This window comes from Lynx canadensis, chromosome B4 (assembly GCF_007474595.2).
Source record: "Lynx canadensis isolate LIC74 chromosome B4, mLynCan4.pri.v2, whole genome shotgun sequence".
Taxonomy (NCBI): domain Eukaryota; kingdom Metazoa; phylum Chordata; class Mammalia; order Carnivora; family Felidae; genus Lynx; species Lynx canadensis.
Window position 1 is genome coordinate 54,392,081 of NC_044309.1, and position 16,245 is coordinate 54,408,325.

The 16,245-nt window shown below is 40.5% G+C and overlaps 2 protein-coding genes across 3 annotated transcripts in view; both read right to left on the reverse strand.

Annotated features, from left to right (window-relative positions):
* Positions 1-16,245, reverse strand: part of LOC115518419 (cationic amino acid transporter 3-like) — a 94,533-nt gene that overhangs the window by 68,573 nt on the left and 9,715 nt on the right. For both annotated transcript variants that reach the window (XM_032593921.1, XM_032593920.1), the window contains exon 2: positions 5,094-5,145. The gene's annotated coding sequence lies outside the window, so the exon portion shown is untranslated. The remainder of the gene's footprint in view (positions 1-5,093; positions 5,146-16,245) is intronic.
* Positions 1-16,245, reverse strand: part of LOC115518423 (cationic amino acid transporter 3-like) — a 52,652-nt gene that overhangs the window by 26,699 nt on the left and 9,708 nt on the right. The window lies entirely within an intron of this gene.

Below are 16,245 nucleotides of genomic sequence, written 5' to 3' on the forward strand. Positions count from 1 at the left end.
TTCCCTGACGAACATGGATGCAAAAATCTTCAACAAGATATTAGACAACCAGATCCAACAATACATTAAAAAAAGGATTCACCACGATCAAGTGGGATTTATACCTGGGATGTAGGGCTGGTTCAATATCTGCAAAACAATCAATGTGATTCATCACATCAACAAAAGAAAAGAACCTTATGATCCTCTCAATAGATGCAAAGAAAGCCTTTGACAAGATACAGCATCCTTTCTTGATAAAAAACCCTCAAGAAAGTAGGGATAGAAGGAGCATACCTCGAGATCATAACAGCCATATATGAACAACCCAATGCTAATATCATCCTCCCCTAAGGTCAGGGACAAGACAGGGATATCCACTCTTGCCACTGTTACTCAACATAGTATTGGAAGCTTTAGCTTCTGCAATCAGACAACACAAAGAAATAAAAGGCATCCAAATCGGCCATGAGGTCAAACTCACTCGTTGCAGATGACGTGATACTCTGTATGGAAAACCCAAAAGATTCCACCAAAAAACTGTTAAAACTGATTCATTAATTCCACAAAGTTTCAGGACATAAAATAAATGCACAGAAATTGGTTGCATTCCTATACACCAACAATGAAGCAACAGAAAGAGAAATCAAGGAATTGATCCCATTTACAGTTGCACCAAAAAACATAAATACCTAGGAGTAAATCTAACCAAAGAGGTGAAAATTTTATGCACTGGAAACTATAGAAAGCTTATGAAAGAAATTGAAGAAGACACAAAAAAATGGAAAAAGATTCCATGCTCCTGGACAGGAAGAACAAATACTGTTAAAATGTTGATACTTCCCAAAGAAATCTACATATTCAATGCAATCCCTATCAAAATAACACCAGCATTCTTCTAGAGCTAGAGCTAGAACAAATAATCCTAAAATTTGTATGGAACCAGAAAAGACCACAAATAGTCAAAGCGATCTTGAAAAAGAAAACCAAAGCAGGAGGCATCACAATCCCGGACTTCAAGCTCTACTATAAAGCTGTAATCATCAAGACAGTATGGTACTGGTACAAGAACAGACACTCAGATCAATGGAACAGAATAGAGAACCCAGAAATGTACCCACAAACATATGGCCAACTAATCTTTGACAAAGCAGGAAAGAATATCCAATGGAATATGACAGTCTCTTCAGCAAGTGGTACTGAGAAAACTGTACAGCAACATGCAGAAAAATGAACGTGGACCACTTTCTTACACCATACACAAATATAAAATCAAAATGGATGAAAGGCCTCGATGTAAGACAGGAAGCCACCAAAATCCTCAAGGATAAAGCAGGCAAAAACCTCTTTGATCTTGCCCACAGCAACTTCTCACTCAACACACCTCTGGAGGCAAGGGAAACAAAAGCAAAAATGAACTAATGGGACCTCTTCAAAATAAAAAGCATCTGCACAGCGAAGGAAACAATCAGCAAAACTAAAAGGCAACCAACAGAATGGGAGAAGATATTTACAAATGACATATCAGATAAAGGTTTAGTATCCAAAATCTACAAAGAACTTATCCAACTCAATACCCAAAAAACAAATAATCCAGTGAAGACATGAATAGACACTTCTCCAAAGAAGGCATCCAGATGGCCAACCGACACATGAGAAAATGCTCAACATCACTCATCATCAGGGAAATACAAGTCAAAACCACAATGAGATACCACCTTACACCTGTCAGAATGGCTAACATTAGCAACTCAGGCAACAACAGATGTTGGCGAGGATGTGGAGAAAGAGGATCACTTTTGTGATGCTGGTGGGAATGCAAACTGGTGTAGCCACTCCGGAAAATAGTATTGAGTTTCCTCAAAAAATTGAAAATAGTACTACCCCACAACCCAGCAATTGCACTACTAGACATTTATCCAAGGGATACAGGTGTGCTGTTTTTAAGGAACACATGCACCCCCATGTGTATAGCAGCACTATCAATAATAGCCAAAGTATGGAAAGAGCCCAAATGTCCATTGATGGATGAATGGATAAAGAAGAGGTGGTATATATATACAATGGAGTATTACTTGGCAATCAAAAAGAATGAAATCTTGCCATTTGCCACTACGTGGATGGAACTAGAGGGTATTATGCTAAGCAAAATTAGTCAGAGAAAGACACATATCATATGACTTCACTCATATGAGGACTTTAAGACAGAGGACAGTTGAACATATGGGAAGGGAGCAAAAATAATACAAAAACAGGGAGGGGGACAAAACATAAGAGACTCTTGAATATGGAGAGTAAACAGAGGGTTACGGGAGGGGTTGTGGGAGGGGGGATGGGCTAAATGGGTAAGGGGCATTAAGCAATCTACTCCTGAAATTATTGTTGCACTATATGCTATTTTGGATGTAAATTAAAAAAAAAACAAAATTAAAATTAAAAAAAAAGAAGAAGGCCATCATTGTTGCAATAATGACAAAAATCACCTTGGCCATGATGCAGAAGTTTGTGCTGGTACATATCATGCCAAGGACAGGGAACAGGAGGCCATCCAGTTCCATCTTGTATGATAGCTGACATATGGGTACATAAAGCGAAAGATCCTTTCAGAAAGAATACAGAAAAATCCAAAAGTTGCAACATAGTAGGCTAGGGCCCAGACAATAAGGAGAACTACCTCAGGCAAGATGCTCACAGGGTGAAGCTGGTAGTAAGAGAACATAACCTTAAGTGTTAAAGAGACACCAAAATATGGCACAAAGGGGTGCCGGGGTGGCTCAGTTGGTAAGCATCTGACTTCAGCTCAGGTCATGATCTCATGGTTCGTGAGTTCGAGCCCCACATCGGGGTCTGTGCTGACAGCTCGGAGCCTGGAGCCTGCTTTGGATTCTGTGTCTCCCTCTCTCTGCTCCTCTCCCACTCACACTCTTTCTCTCTCTCAAAAATAAATAAACACTAAAAAAAATTTTTTTTAATACCGCACAAAGCAGATGAACAGTGAAATCACAATGGGGGATGGAACATTGGGGATTCTGGGCTTTTTCAACTCTGGTAACAATTTTGTCAAAACCTATAAATGCATAGAAACAAGTAGCTGTTCCCCAGAGAATCCCCTCAAAGCCAAAAGGCAAAAACCCTCCAGGGACCAGGGGGTCCAAGCTAGAGGTGTCATTGAGTCCAGCCATTACATAGTCCTCTCCTGTGAACCTCCAGTTGTGCAGGTCCCCCTTAATAAAGCCATAGATGATGACAAAACTGAGAACCAAAGTGAGCACCTTGATAAGTGAAGAAAAGTGATTATGCCACAAAATCATGAGAGGCCACACAAGGCACATAACAATGAAGTCTAGATATTTTTCTCTAAGGAAATGGTAAACATACGGTAAGATAATTTCATGCAGGTCACATGCAGGTGCTCAAAAGCTAAGATAAATATGTCAACATAAATTGCTGTATCAGAAACAAGGGAAAAGATGACAGTGCAGCCAGTGATGATAGCCCAGAGTTGACCTATAGTGACAATAGTGACATAGCTGTAGAGATATGCAGAGCCAGAATGGGGAATCTGGGCCATTATCTCAGCATAGCACAGCACAGCCAGCAAAGAATATAGCCTGGCCATCAAAAAGCAGATCACAATGGATGGTCCTGCTTGATTTCTGGCCACCTCACCAGCCAGGACATACACACCTGCACCTACTGTGCAGCCCACACCCAGGGCCACTAAATCCAGAATGCTCAGTCTTCTGAGAGGGGCAGGCTCAGCCACATCTTGCTGCAGGGTATGTCTGCATACCAACTTTTGACCAAATCTGCCACTTGCCTGATGCAGCATTGTAGCTGGAATTGAAGAGGATACAGGATCAGATTCAGGATCAGAGAGCCTTAGCAAGCCTGGAAGCAGAGTCTCACATCTGGGTCAGAGGCTGAATTAAACCAAGTTGTCTTTGGGCTGCCAAGTTCTGTTGCACGGGCTTCAAATCTCCTGCTTTGTATTTCATCAGGTATGTGCTATCCCTCCAAAGTGCCCAAACGATAAATATTTATTGAACAATGGTGTTCAACAAGCCAACCAAAGCTTAGAAGTCCCATGTCACCTCACACCACCCAAATATTTCAGAAACTGACACCAAAAGTCATCATAGAAAAATCAACCCCGATTGCCACAGAAACAGTGCCAAATACCTCCCAACATTCTCCTTTGTGCACCATGTGACACAATCCCTTTACATTCATCTAACTCATGTAGCTTCATGTACTAATTGCAGAAAATATATTTTCTTATGTAGCTCACAACAGGGCATGAATGTATTGTACAGTAGTTCACACGTGGGATGTTTGCATGGTGCTTGCATGACATGAGCCATGACACATGGACAGAGCAGAGGGCCTCATTGTAAATGCAGAATCATTTTTAAAATATCATTTGAGTTTAGGGGCACCTGGGTGGCTCAGTCGGTTAAGCGGCTGACTTCGGCTCAGGTCATGATCTCACGGTCCGTGAGTTCGAGCCCCACGTCAGGCTCTGTGCTGACAGCTCAGAGCCTGGAGCCTGTTTCAGATTCTGTGTCTCCCTCTCTCTCTCTGACCCTCCCCCGCTCATGCGCTGTCTCTCTCTGTCTCAAAAATAAATAAACGTTAAAAAAATTTTTTTAAATATCATTTAAGTTTAAAACACAAATATTTTTCTCCCATTCTTAAAGACCTTTAGCAATAAAATCAACTGTCAAATGTCTGGTGTCAGTTTGGCCCTCTCTCTCCTCTTTCTGCCTTATCCGTTTAACTGTATTGATGTCAAGGAATAAACAGTGCAACCCTTCACTGTAGCCATATAGGCTCACAGGGGTGCTGTGAAAAGAGGAAGAGGAAGAAAGGAGCAGTCCTTCATACCATGCAAAAAAACCATAGGAACAGCCTGTCTGGTAAGGAAGCCCTAGAGAAATGGGAACAGAAGCCAACCAAAAGTCCATTACTGAGAAGGGAGCAGAGCCAAAAATGTTGTTTTGTGAAATCTGACAGTCAACGAACCTCACCCAAAGCAACCAGAAAAAACTCACTACAGTTATGCTTACAGTTATGAGAGTGTTATAGGTAGAGAGGAAAGAAATGTCACCTACCTCAGTAGCTCACAACCAAAACAAGTCCTTCTATGTCCTTCCTCTCTGGGTTCTAGGAGAGAAGGTGAGCTCATTTATGTGGACACTGTCTTTACTGGCCACACCATGCTTTAAAAATACCCTGTACCCTCTGTGATGTCAGCTTCTAGCGACCTGGAGAATCTGGTTTACTCTGTGTGCTAGTATGAAAACACTCACTTGTAACTTCCTATTAATTTTTCACATGGAGTTATTTTTAACTCACTCACACTATGAATATGCAAAATATATTTTCTTATTGAGCAAACACCACCTGTGGTTCCTCTTTTCCCCTCCTCCTCTGCTGCTGTTCAGATGGCCCCTCCTCAAGAGGAACAAGGCTTTGGATGAACAATTCACAGCAATGCCCCAGAAATCAGTAGGGGAGAACAGAGAAAAGAGAGTCATGCAGCCCCCACTCTCCTCACTCCTCAGGCTTTGGTATTGACAGAATTTTAGGAAATGTCAGAGGTTTTTAAAGACAGAAAGATGAAGTCAAAACTGAAAACTCTTCTCTGTAGATATTCAAAAGGAATCCTTGGGAAATGTGTCAGACATCTTTGTACAATTCCGTCTATACTCCTTATTTGCCACCCACCAGTTCCAATGTTATGATTTACCAACAAGCACGTGAGATAGATAAGGAGGATTAATTAACTCATGGAGCTTTCTACACTATGAATGTGATTGACATGTCCCCCAACCACCCCCAGGCTTCAAACCCTTCAGTGGTTCCCACTGCACTTCCTGCACAGTCCTTCCTTCATCATCTGACCTGTGATGATTCCCCCAGTCTCATCACTACCCAGTTCCTGCTCCAGCTGTGAAATTCTACACTCACCATGTTTTGTTCCCCTGTCTCTAATATCCTCTTGGCACCTTCACTGAGCTAATCCTTCCTTCTCTTTCAGTTCCCAGTTCAGGTGTTACTTCCCCAGGAACCTCCCCTGACCCTTATGCTACCCTTAATGTGTGCTCTCATAGCACCTAGCTTACCCCATGTGCCATTTATCCTAATGTATCAGAATTCCAGGTCAGCTGCCTGTCTCCTTTGGACTGTTAGTTAGATGCTCAATAAATATTGTTGAACAAATGCACAAACTGAGAAGAGAAACCTGAAAGAGCACATAATCCAGTATTCCTATCTACTTGACTTTGAGACACGTACTTTGTAGTGAAGCAATCTTTATAAACCTGGCTCAAGTAAAGATATAAATGGTACTACCTTCCTTGTGGAAGGCAAGAAAAATAAAAAGTGTGAAGGGAAAGCCAACTGATGAAACCTTGACCACACATCATTCGTGGCAGGTATGAGCAACACAGGGTGATGAAGAATAGTTTGCATTTGAGGAAACTTGTTTAAAAATATCAGGCTGCCTTGGGTTATAAGAAGCCAAGCACCAGGGGGGAGGAGCCAAGATGGCAGAACAGCATGGGAGTTTTTTGTGTGTCTCCCATCCATGAAATATAGCCAGACCAACACTAAACCATCCTACACACCTAGAAAACTGAGTGGAGGATTAACACAACAATCTGCACAATCTGAACCACAGAATTCAGCAGGTACATGGCGCAAGGAGGGGAATTTGGGGAGCGAGAAGCCGCTGAAGGTAGGGAACTGCTTTTGTGGGCAGAGAGAGGACAAAGACTGGGGGGAGGAGGGGCAGAGAATATGAGAAAAGCACCCCTCCCCAAAAGCTCAGCTGGAGAGAAAGTGGAAAATTGGAAACAACTGCAGGGACTAAAACAGGGAGAAAGGAGAAAGGAGAGGGTTTAAATTCCCTTAAGACTGTAAACAAGGGGAGTGCAAAGTCTGCAACTCCGCAGCTCTATACCTGGTGGTGCTCTGGTGGGAAAGGCGAATCCCCAGGAATAGAGTGGAGTCCGGGAGGTTCTTGGGCCACACGGGGAAAAGCGGTTCCACTGCTGGAAGGACGTTTGGTAGAGACTGTTGAAGCCACCTGGTCCCAGCAGACCCCAGAAGGTGGCCACATTCGCTGGTATTGGAACAAGGTCCTTAAGGGTGAAACCTGGTGCCAGGTGTATGTGATGATTTTCCATAATCCCTGAAATGGTGCTGCTACACTATCTCGCGACCTTTTTCTGGGGCGGGCTGGCACCTGGCCGCAGTCTCGGGGCACCGGCAGCAGTGGGGTCCAGCAAACATTCCTGGGTGGCAGCTGACATTCAGCCATTGCTCATTCAGTCACTGCTCCGTGAGACCCTCCCGCAGAGGGGCAGAATGGGTCAAAGCCACAGTCCTTCGGAAGTAAGGGGCCAGGGAAAACAGCCGCATCTGAGACAAAACTTGGGAGAGAGGTACTGCCTGGGGCCTGGTCACGTAGAGTGAAAAAGCAGGGAGTGGATGAAAGCTGAAGATAGAGGACGGATACCCAATTGCTGATCCAGGAGAACAGACTCAGTAGCTGAGTGGCGCCATTTTGACCACTCCCACGCATGCACGTACACACCTAGGAGCACTGCAACAATCCACCCCAGTAGGCTAGCAGCGCCATCTAGTGGAGAGCGGAGCTGTTACACTGAGCCCCGTCCAACTGGGTCAACCTCCCTCTTCAAGAACATAAGTCTCACTGCCAGCTTAGCTTATGGACTATAAAGCGCTACATAGACTGATTTCTAGGGGAAAACAGAGTAATTTCAATCCTACTTCAATCTGTTAGCAGGTTCATCTATTCAATTTTTCTTTCTTTTTTTTTCTTTTTCTCTTTTACACTTCTTTTTCTTGAATACAGGAAAAGAAAAAATTCATTTTTATTTTCAATTTTTATTAAAAATATTTTTCTTTAATTTTTATTACTATACTTTTAATTTTGTGTAAATTTTTTCAAATTCTATTTTACTTCCATCATTTTATTTTAGTCTACTTCAGTGTACTCACCTCTTCAAATTTTCAAACAATTTCCTTTTTATTTTTTTCTTTTTCTTTTTTCCTCTTTTTCATTTCTTTTCTTTTTCTATAATGCAGAAAGAGAAAAACTTCATTTTTACTTTCAATTTCTATTAAAAATATTTTTATTTAATTTTTGGCTATATTTTTTTGTGTTTATGTAAATTTTTTCAATGTCTACTTCCTTCATTCTATTTTAGTCTCCTACAGTGTATTCACTCTTTCAAATTTTCAAGTTATTTCCTTTGTTTTCTTTTTTCTTTCTTTTTTATCTTTTTTCTCTGTCGTTTCTTTTCTTTTTGCTTGAATACAGAAAAACAAAAAAATTTATATTTATTTTTAATTTTTATTAAAAATATTTTTATTTAATTTTTTCCTACTATATTCTTTACTTTTGTGTATATTTTTTCAAATTCTACTTTACCCCCATCATCTCCTTTTAGTCGACTTCAATGTATTCATTTTTTCAATTCTCAAACGATTTCCTTTTTTTTTCTTCCTTCCCACTTTTTTTCTCTAATCTGTAAAACCACTTTCAACTCCCAGACCAAAAAAAACTTAGGATCTAGCATCATCTATTCGATTTGTGTGTGTGTGTGTGTGTGTCTTTAATTTTTAATATTAATATTTTTTAATTTTAATTTTTTTATTACAATTTTTCCACCTCATTAATTCCTTTTCTCCCCTCAAAATGACAAAACGAAGGAATTCACCCCAAAAGTGAGAGCAAAAAGAAATGAGTCAGGGATTTAACCAACAAAGATACAAGCAAGATGTCTGAACCAGAATTTAGATTCACAATAATAAGAACACTAGCTGGAGTCGAAAATAGATTAGAATCCCTTTCTGCAGAGATAAAAAAAGTAAAAAATAGCCAGAATGAAATTTAAAATGCTATAACTGAGCTACAATCACAGATGGATCCAGTGATGGCAAGATTGGATGAGGCAGAACAGAGAATCAGTGATATAGAGGACAAACTTATAGAGAATAATGAAGCAGAAAAAAAGAGGGAGATTTAGGCAAAAGAGCACGATTTAAGAATTAGAGAAATCAGTGACTCATTAAAAAGGAACAACATCAGAATCATAGGGGTCCCGGAAGAGGAAGAGACAGAAATAGTGGCAGAAGGGTTATGTGACCAAATCATAGCAGAAAACTTTCCTAACCTGGGGAAAGGCACAGACATCAAAATCCAGGAAGCACAGAGGACCCCTGTTAGACTCAACAAAAACCGACCATCAACAAGGCCTATCATAGTCAAATTCACAAAATACTCAGGCAAGGAGAGAATCATGAAAGCAGCAAGGGAAAAAAGTCCCTAACATACAAGGGAAGACAGATCAGGTTTGCAGCAGACCTGGCACAGAAACTTGGCAGGCCAGAAAGGAGTGGCAGGATATATTCAATGTGCTGAATCAGAAAAATATGCAGCCAAGAATTTTTTTTATCCAGCAAGACTGTCATTCAAAATAGAAGAAGAGATAAAAAGTTTCCCAGACAAATACAAATGAAAAGAGTTTGTGACCACTAAACCAGTCCTGCAAGAAATTTTAAGGGGGACTCTCTGAGGGGAGAAAAGATGAGGAAAAAAAACCATATTTTTCTCATCTTTTCTCCCCTCAGAGAGTCCCCCTTACACTCAAGCTTGTAGAGTTTGAGTGTCTGGTGGTGTTCTCTGGTCAGCCACTCAAACTCTACAAGCATGATAATGGCGATAAATTCATATCATTCAGTACTCGCTCTATACATCAATGGACTCAATGCTCCAATCAAAAGACATAGGGTAACAGAATGGATGAGAAAGCAAGATCCATCTATATGCTGTTTACAAGAGACCCACTTTAGACCTAAAGACACCTTCAGATTGAAAATAAGGGGATGGAGAACCATCAATTGTGCTAATGGTCAACAAAAGAAAGCCTGAGTAGCCATACTTATATCAGACAATCTAGAATTTAAAATAAAGACTGTATCAAGAGATGCAGAAGGGCATTATATCATAATCAAGGGGTCGATCCACCAAGAACACCTAACAATGCGAAACATTTATGTGCCAAATGTGAAAGCACCCAAATATATAGATCAATCACAAACATAAAGAAACTCATTGATAGTAATACCATAATAGTAGGAGACTTCAACACCCCACTCACAGTAATGGACAGATCATCTAATCAAAATGTCAACAAGGAAACAATGGCTTTGAATGGCACACTGGACCAAATGAACTTAACCAATATATTCAGAACATTTCATATTAAAGCAGCATTCTTCTCCAGTCCACAAGGAACATTCTCCATAATAGACCACATACTGGGAAACAAATCAGCCCTAAGTAAGTACAAAAAGATCGAGATCATACTGTGCATATTTTCTTTTTTTTTTTAATCTTTATTTATTTTTGAGAGAGTGAGAGACAGAGTGAGAGCAGGGGAGGAACAGAGAGAGAGGGAGACACAGAATCTGAAGCAGGCTCCAGGCTCTGAGCTGTCAGCACAGAGCCCAATGTAGGGCTCGAACCCGTGATTACAGCAAGGGCATGTCAAAATCCCAAATGGCCTCCTACTTGATGAAAGATGAAAGTAGTAAGGACCTCATTTTCCAGTGTTGGCAAGACTAGTGAGTATCTTCTGTGCACCATGGGTCAGTCTAAGAAGATTGCATGGGGAGGGGGTTACCCCTTCTTGGCATTGTGTATAACTGTTTCCCAGGAAAATATCAGTTCAAGCTACATCTTCAGCTTGGACCTTAATCTTTAAATAGAGCCTCTTTTAAACTGTCCTTCCATGCCACCACCACCCCCCCCCCTGCACCAAAAACACAAAACAAACTCCACCACACCTTGAACCAGTAAATCCAGTTTGCCAAACTAGAGAAATCCAGGTAATAATTTGCTACAGATATTAGTACAGATCTAGATACTAAATAATAACAATAATAATAATAATAATAAATTCTCAGTCTTGGTATGTGCAGGAAAGGAAAGAAAAACATGGAAAACTTGAAAGACTCCATCAAAAAGTTGCTAGAACTGATACATGAATTCAACAAAGTCACAGGATACACAATCAATGTACGGAAATTGGTTGCATTTCTATACACCAATTATGAAGCAACAGAAAGAGAAATCAAGAAATCAATCCCATTTGCAATTGCACCAAGAACCATAAAATATCTAATAAACCTAACCAAAGATGCAAAAGATATGTATGCTGAAAACTATAGAAAACTTATGAAGGAAATTGAAGAAACAAAAAAATGAAAAAACATTCCATGCTCATGGATTGGAAGAATAAATATTGTTAAAATGTCAATACTACTAAGCAATCTACACATTCAATGCAATCCCAATCAAAATTGCACCAGCATTCTTCTCAAAGCTAAAACAAACAATCCTAAAATTTGTATGCTGGGGCGCCTGGGTGGCGCAGTCGGTTAAGCGTCCGACTTCAGCCAGGTCACGATCTCGCGGTCCGTGAGTTCGAGCCCCGCGTCGGGCTCTGGGCTGATGGCTCAGAGCCTGGAGCCTGTTTCCGATTCTGTGTCTCCCTCTCTCTCTGCCCCTCCCCCGTTCATGCTCTGTCTCTCTCTGTCCCAAAAATAAATAAACGTTGAAAAAAAAATTAAAAAAATAAATAAATAAAATTTGTATGCAACCACAAAAGACCCTGAATAGCCAAATAATGTTGTAAAAGAAAACCAAAGGGGGAGACATCACAATTCCAGACTTTAGCCTCTGCTACAAAGCTGTAATCATCAAGACAGTATGTTATTGGCACAAAAACAGACACACAGACCAATGGAATAGAATAGAGAACCCAGAATTGGACCCAAAAATGTATGGCCAACTAATCTTTGACAAAGCAGGAAAGAGTATCCAATGGAAAAGACAGCCTCTTTAGCAAATGGTGCTGAGAGACTGGACAGCAGCATGCAGAAGAATGTAACTGGACTACTTTCTTACACCATACACAAAAATAAATTCAAAATGGATGAAAGACCTAAATGTGAGACAGGAAACCATCAAAATCCTGGAGGAGAAAACAGGCAACAACCTCTTTGACCTCAGCCACAGCAAATTCTTGCTTGGCACGTCTCCAAAGGCAAGGGAAACTAAAGCAAAAATGAACTATTGGGACCTTATCAAGATAAAAAGCTTCTGCACAGCAAAGAAAACAATCAACAAAACTAAGAGGCAAACAACGAGACGGGAAAAGATATTCTCAAATGACATATCAGATAAAGGGTTAATACCCAAAATCTATAAAGAATTACCAAACTCAACACCCAAAAAACAAATAATTCAGTGAAGAAATTGGTAGAAGACATGAATAGATACTTTTCCAAAGAAGACATCCAGATGGCCAACAGACACATGAAAAGATACTCGACACTACTCAACATCAGGGAAAAACAAATGAAAACCACAATGAGATACCACCTCACACCAGTCAGAGAGGCTAAAATTAACAACTCAGGAAACAACAGATGCTGGCGAGGATTTGGAGAAATGGGAACCCTCTCTCACTGTTGGTGGGAATGCAAACTGGTGCACCCACTCTGGAAAGCAGTGTGGAAGTTCCTCAAAAAATTAAAAATATAACTACCCTATGACCCAGCAGTAGCACTACTAGGAATTTATCCAAAGATACAGGAGTGCTGATTCATAGGGGCACATGTACCCCAATGTTTACAGCAGCACTTTCAACAATAGCCAAATAGGAGGAGCCTAAATGTCCATCAACTGATGAATGGATAAAGAAGATGTGGTTTATATACACTATTGAATACTACTTGGCAGTGAGAAACAATGAAATCCTGCCATTGGTGGCCATGTGGATGGAACTGGAGGATATTATGCTAATTGAAATAAGTCAGTCAGAGAAAGACAGATATCATATGTTTTCACTCATATGTGGAACTTAAGAAACTTAACAGAAGACCATGGGGGAAGGGCAGGGGAAAAAAATAATTACCCACAGAGAGGGAGGGAGGCAAATCATAAGAGACTCTAAATACAGAGAACAAACTGAGGGTTGATGGGAGGGGGTGGGTGGCAGGAGAGAGAGGAAAATGGGTGATGGGCATTGAGGGGGGCACTTGTTGGGATGAGCACTGGGTGTTGTATGTAAGCGATGAATCATGGGAATCTACCCCCAAAACCAAAAGCACACTGTACATACTGTATGTTAGCTAAGTTGACAATAAATTATATTTAAATAAACAATAAGCAAACAAACATTTAAAAAAAAAAGGATAGGAAAGAAGAGAGAAACCATTGCAGTAGTAATAAATGTGTGACTTCTCCCCTGGGGAAAGAGAAAAAAGGTCAGATAGTTTCCCTGATGGTTGGAAAGAAATCTGAAGTAACCAAATTCAGCTCATACTAAAGAAAACAAATATCCAAACTTACCTCCCAGGAGTCTTCTGAGAACAACCTCACCAAATGGATCATTTACCAGGCATCCTCCTACCTGTGGTCTTACTTTGTACTGGAAGAAGCCTTTGTCTCCCTTTCTAAAAATAAAAACAAACAAAAAAAACTATTCAGGGTAAAACCTGCTTCATGTTCTCTCAGTGAGGCTGGAAACTCGAATTCTGCAAGTAAATATATCTAGGTGCAACCAAGACTTGAACTTGAAGGCGTGGCAAGTCCCAAACTGTCTGCTCATTAGGCCAAGAGGAAACACAGCCACATCATCCAACTCACCTACCTAACCTACAACCCCCAGCACTGCACCTCCCACATCCCATCTCAGCCTGGAAAAGGCTGAATTCCACATCAATGAAACACATTCATATACAGGCTAACACAAGCCAGATCAACTATATGTAGACAAAATCCATCCACACAAATGTAGAGCAGAATCTATGTATATGTAGAACAAAATATTTTTGCTTCCTTCCCATAAAACCTATTGGATCCCTGCTATGTGCACACACCACACAAGTATCATTGCACCATTATGTGGGTAAACAATCCAATAGCCAGAGCTTCTCCAGAGGCTGTATAATCTCCATATTATCTAGAATGATTCTAGGATGGTTTTGAACAAGGTGGCCTTTCTTAGTCCCTCTGGGATAACTGCAAAGAAGACAGAACTAAATGCTACATTCCTCATTCATGATATGACACAAGCTTAGTTTCAGTCAGAATCCAGTTTTGGAAATTCTTAACATTTCTATCACATCAAAACAAGATGATTAACTTGAGAAATCAGAAAAGCCTCATATTCTTTTTCTAGAAGTCTTCAGAAAATAGATGAACACCAGGAAGAATCAGAATTAGATTTTCCAAACAGGAATTGGAAACAGAGCTGGGAAAAGCCTGGAAGGGTGTGCCAATAAGAGATAAGAAAGTGATGTGATACACTGATTTCAACAGTGAAAATCAACTTCTTCTCTACTTCCCTGTGTGAATCTCTATTCCCCGTTTCTCAACCCCCAACCATGTCAACATAGAACACCTAATAAAAGTCATCAGGAGAAAGCAGCAGAAGGAAACCCATCTGCCAGTCCACCTTAGTTTATCTGTTCTCAGCCTTTGGGCTAAGATCAAGTGCAGTCCACCTTAGTTTCCATATTACGATTATAATGTAGGATGGGCTTTGTTCTACAATGAACACTGATCCAAACTCATTTTCAAGAAGCCTTGCTAAACGGCTTTGGTTTTTTCCTCCAAATCCTTCCTTTCCTTCTCAACAGAATCTAGAAATCCATCCGGTGGTCCCACCGAACACTATATCCTGTCTCCATTTTTATTTTGTTTAATGTTTATTTATTTATTTTGAGAGAGTGATAGAGAGAGCCAGCAGGGGAGAGGCAGAGAGAGGAGACACAATGCCAAGCAGACTCTGTGCTGTCAGCACAGAGTCCAATGAGGGGTTCAAACCCACATACTGTCAGATCATGACCTGAGCTGAAATCAAAAGTTGGGCACTTAACCACTGAGCCACTCAGGCACCCCCGCCTGTTTCCATTTTTAGACAAGCAATTGTGACTGGTCAGAATCCATGGTTTCTTTTTCCATGTACTTCCTCCCAATATATAGCCTCAATAATACACCGCACAAAAGGTGGGTTGGGAAGGGCCAACTATCTGCTTATCTTACTTCATATCTTTAAATATGTCCTTCTGTCTTCCCATGTGATTATTTTCTCTGTCCTCTCTCACCAGTGTTTGGTTCCTCTCAGAGTCAGGTATCTCTTCCACATCCTCACCATCTCCCTTGGAAAGTTCATTTGTTTTGTTTTGTTTTGTTTTGTTTTGTGGTAGGAAAGACACCAGATCAACAAAGCCATATGAAAGTTGTGTCAGGACTCAAAGTCCTGAGTTCTTACCCAAATATTGATTGATATGACTTCACCAAGACCCATCTGCCTCACCCCAGAGCAGGCAGCATATCTACAACAAAGAACCTCTGATATCACATTCAAGGACACTCTTTGTCCCTCTTCCCTAGTTCTTTCTTATTCCCACTCTGCTTTGTGCTTTCTGTGACAATAAAAGAAAAAAGGGATGAAGATAAAACAAAAGAATATAATCCAAAAATCATATTTATCAATTTGGAATATACTTGGTGAAAGAAATTGCCCTTTCCACAAGATTTTGCTTAAACTAAAGTTAAAATGAATCTGTCTTCTGGAAGCACATAATACTTATCAACTGGAAATGGAGAGACTTTGCCCCAGAACTGCTTGAGGGAACAAGAAAGATAATGTAGAAATACACATTTGCCACACATAATCAATAAAGTAGGTGTCTTGCATGGATAAGTGTTGTCTGGGCTTCTGGTGTTGTGGCACTGCCCACTGTGTAGATGGTTGTAGGGAGTGGGGGAGTGGGAAGGACAATTTAAACTCCAAGGGCCTTCAAAATTAAAGAGTGGCAAAGAGTTCCAATAAATTAAAACTAAAATAAGTTGAAGAGTTTTGCCATAACAGCAAACTGCCTCTTGAAGACCCAGGAAGCCAGTCCTATTTCAAGCTTCTCCTCCAAGCCTTTTTTGGTCAATGAATATGCCTATCATGTACGTAAAACTGATAGATTCCAAGAGAATGAACAAAGCCATCAAGTTTCAAGGTTTATTTAGCACTGGCTGATTTAAAATATACTTGGAACCTCAGACAAAAATTTCCTGAAGTGTTTTAAAGACCACTGGGCAGCTACACCCCAGGAGAACTTGGTAATCTTTCCTCCTACAGCTTTTCCTGGTCTGTAATC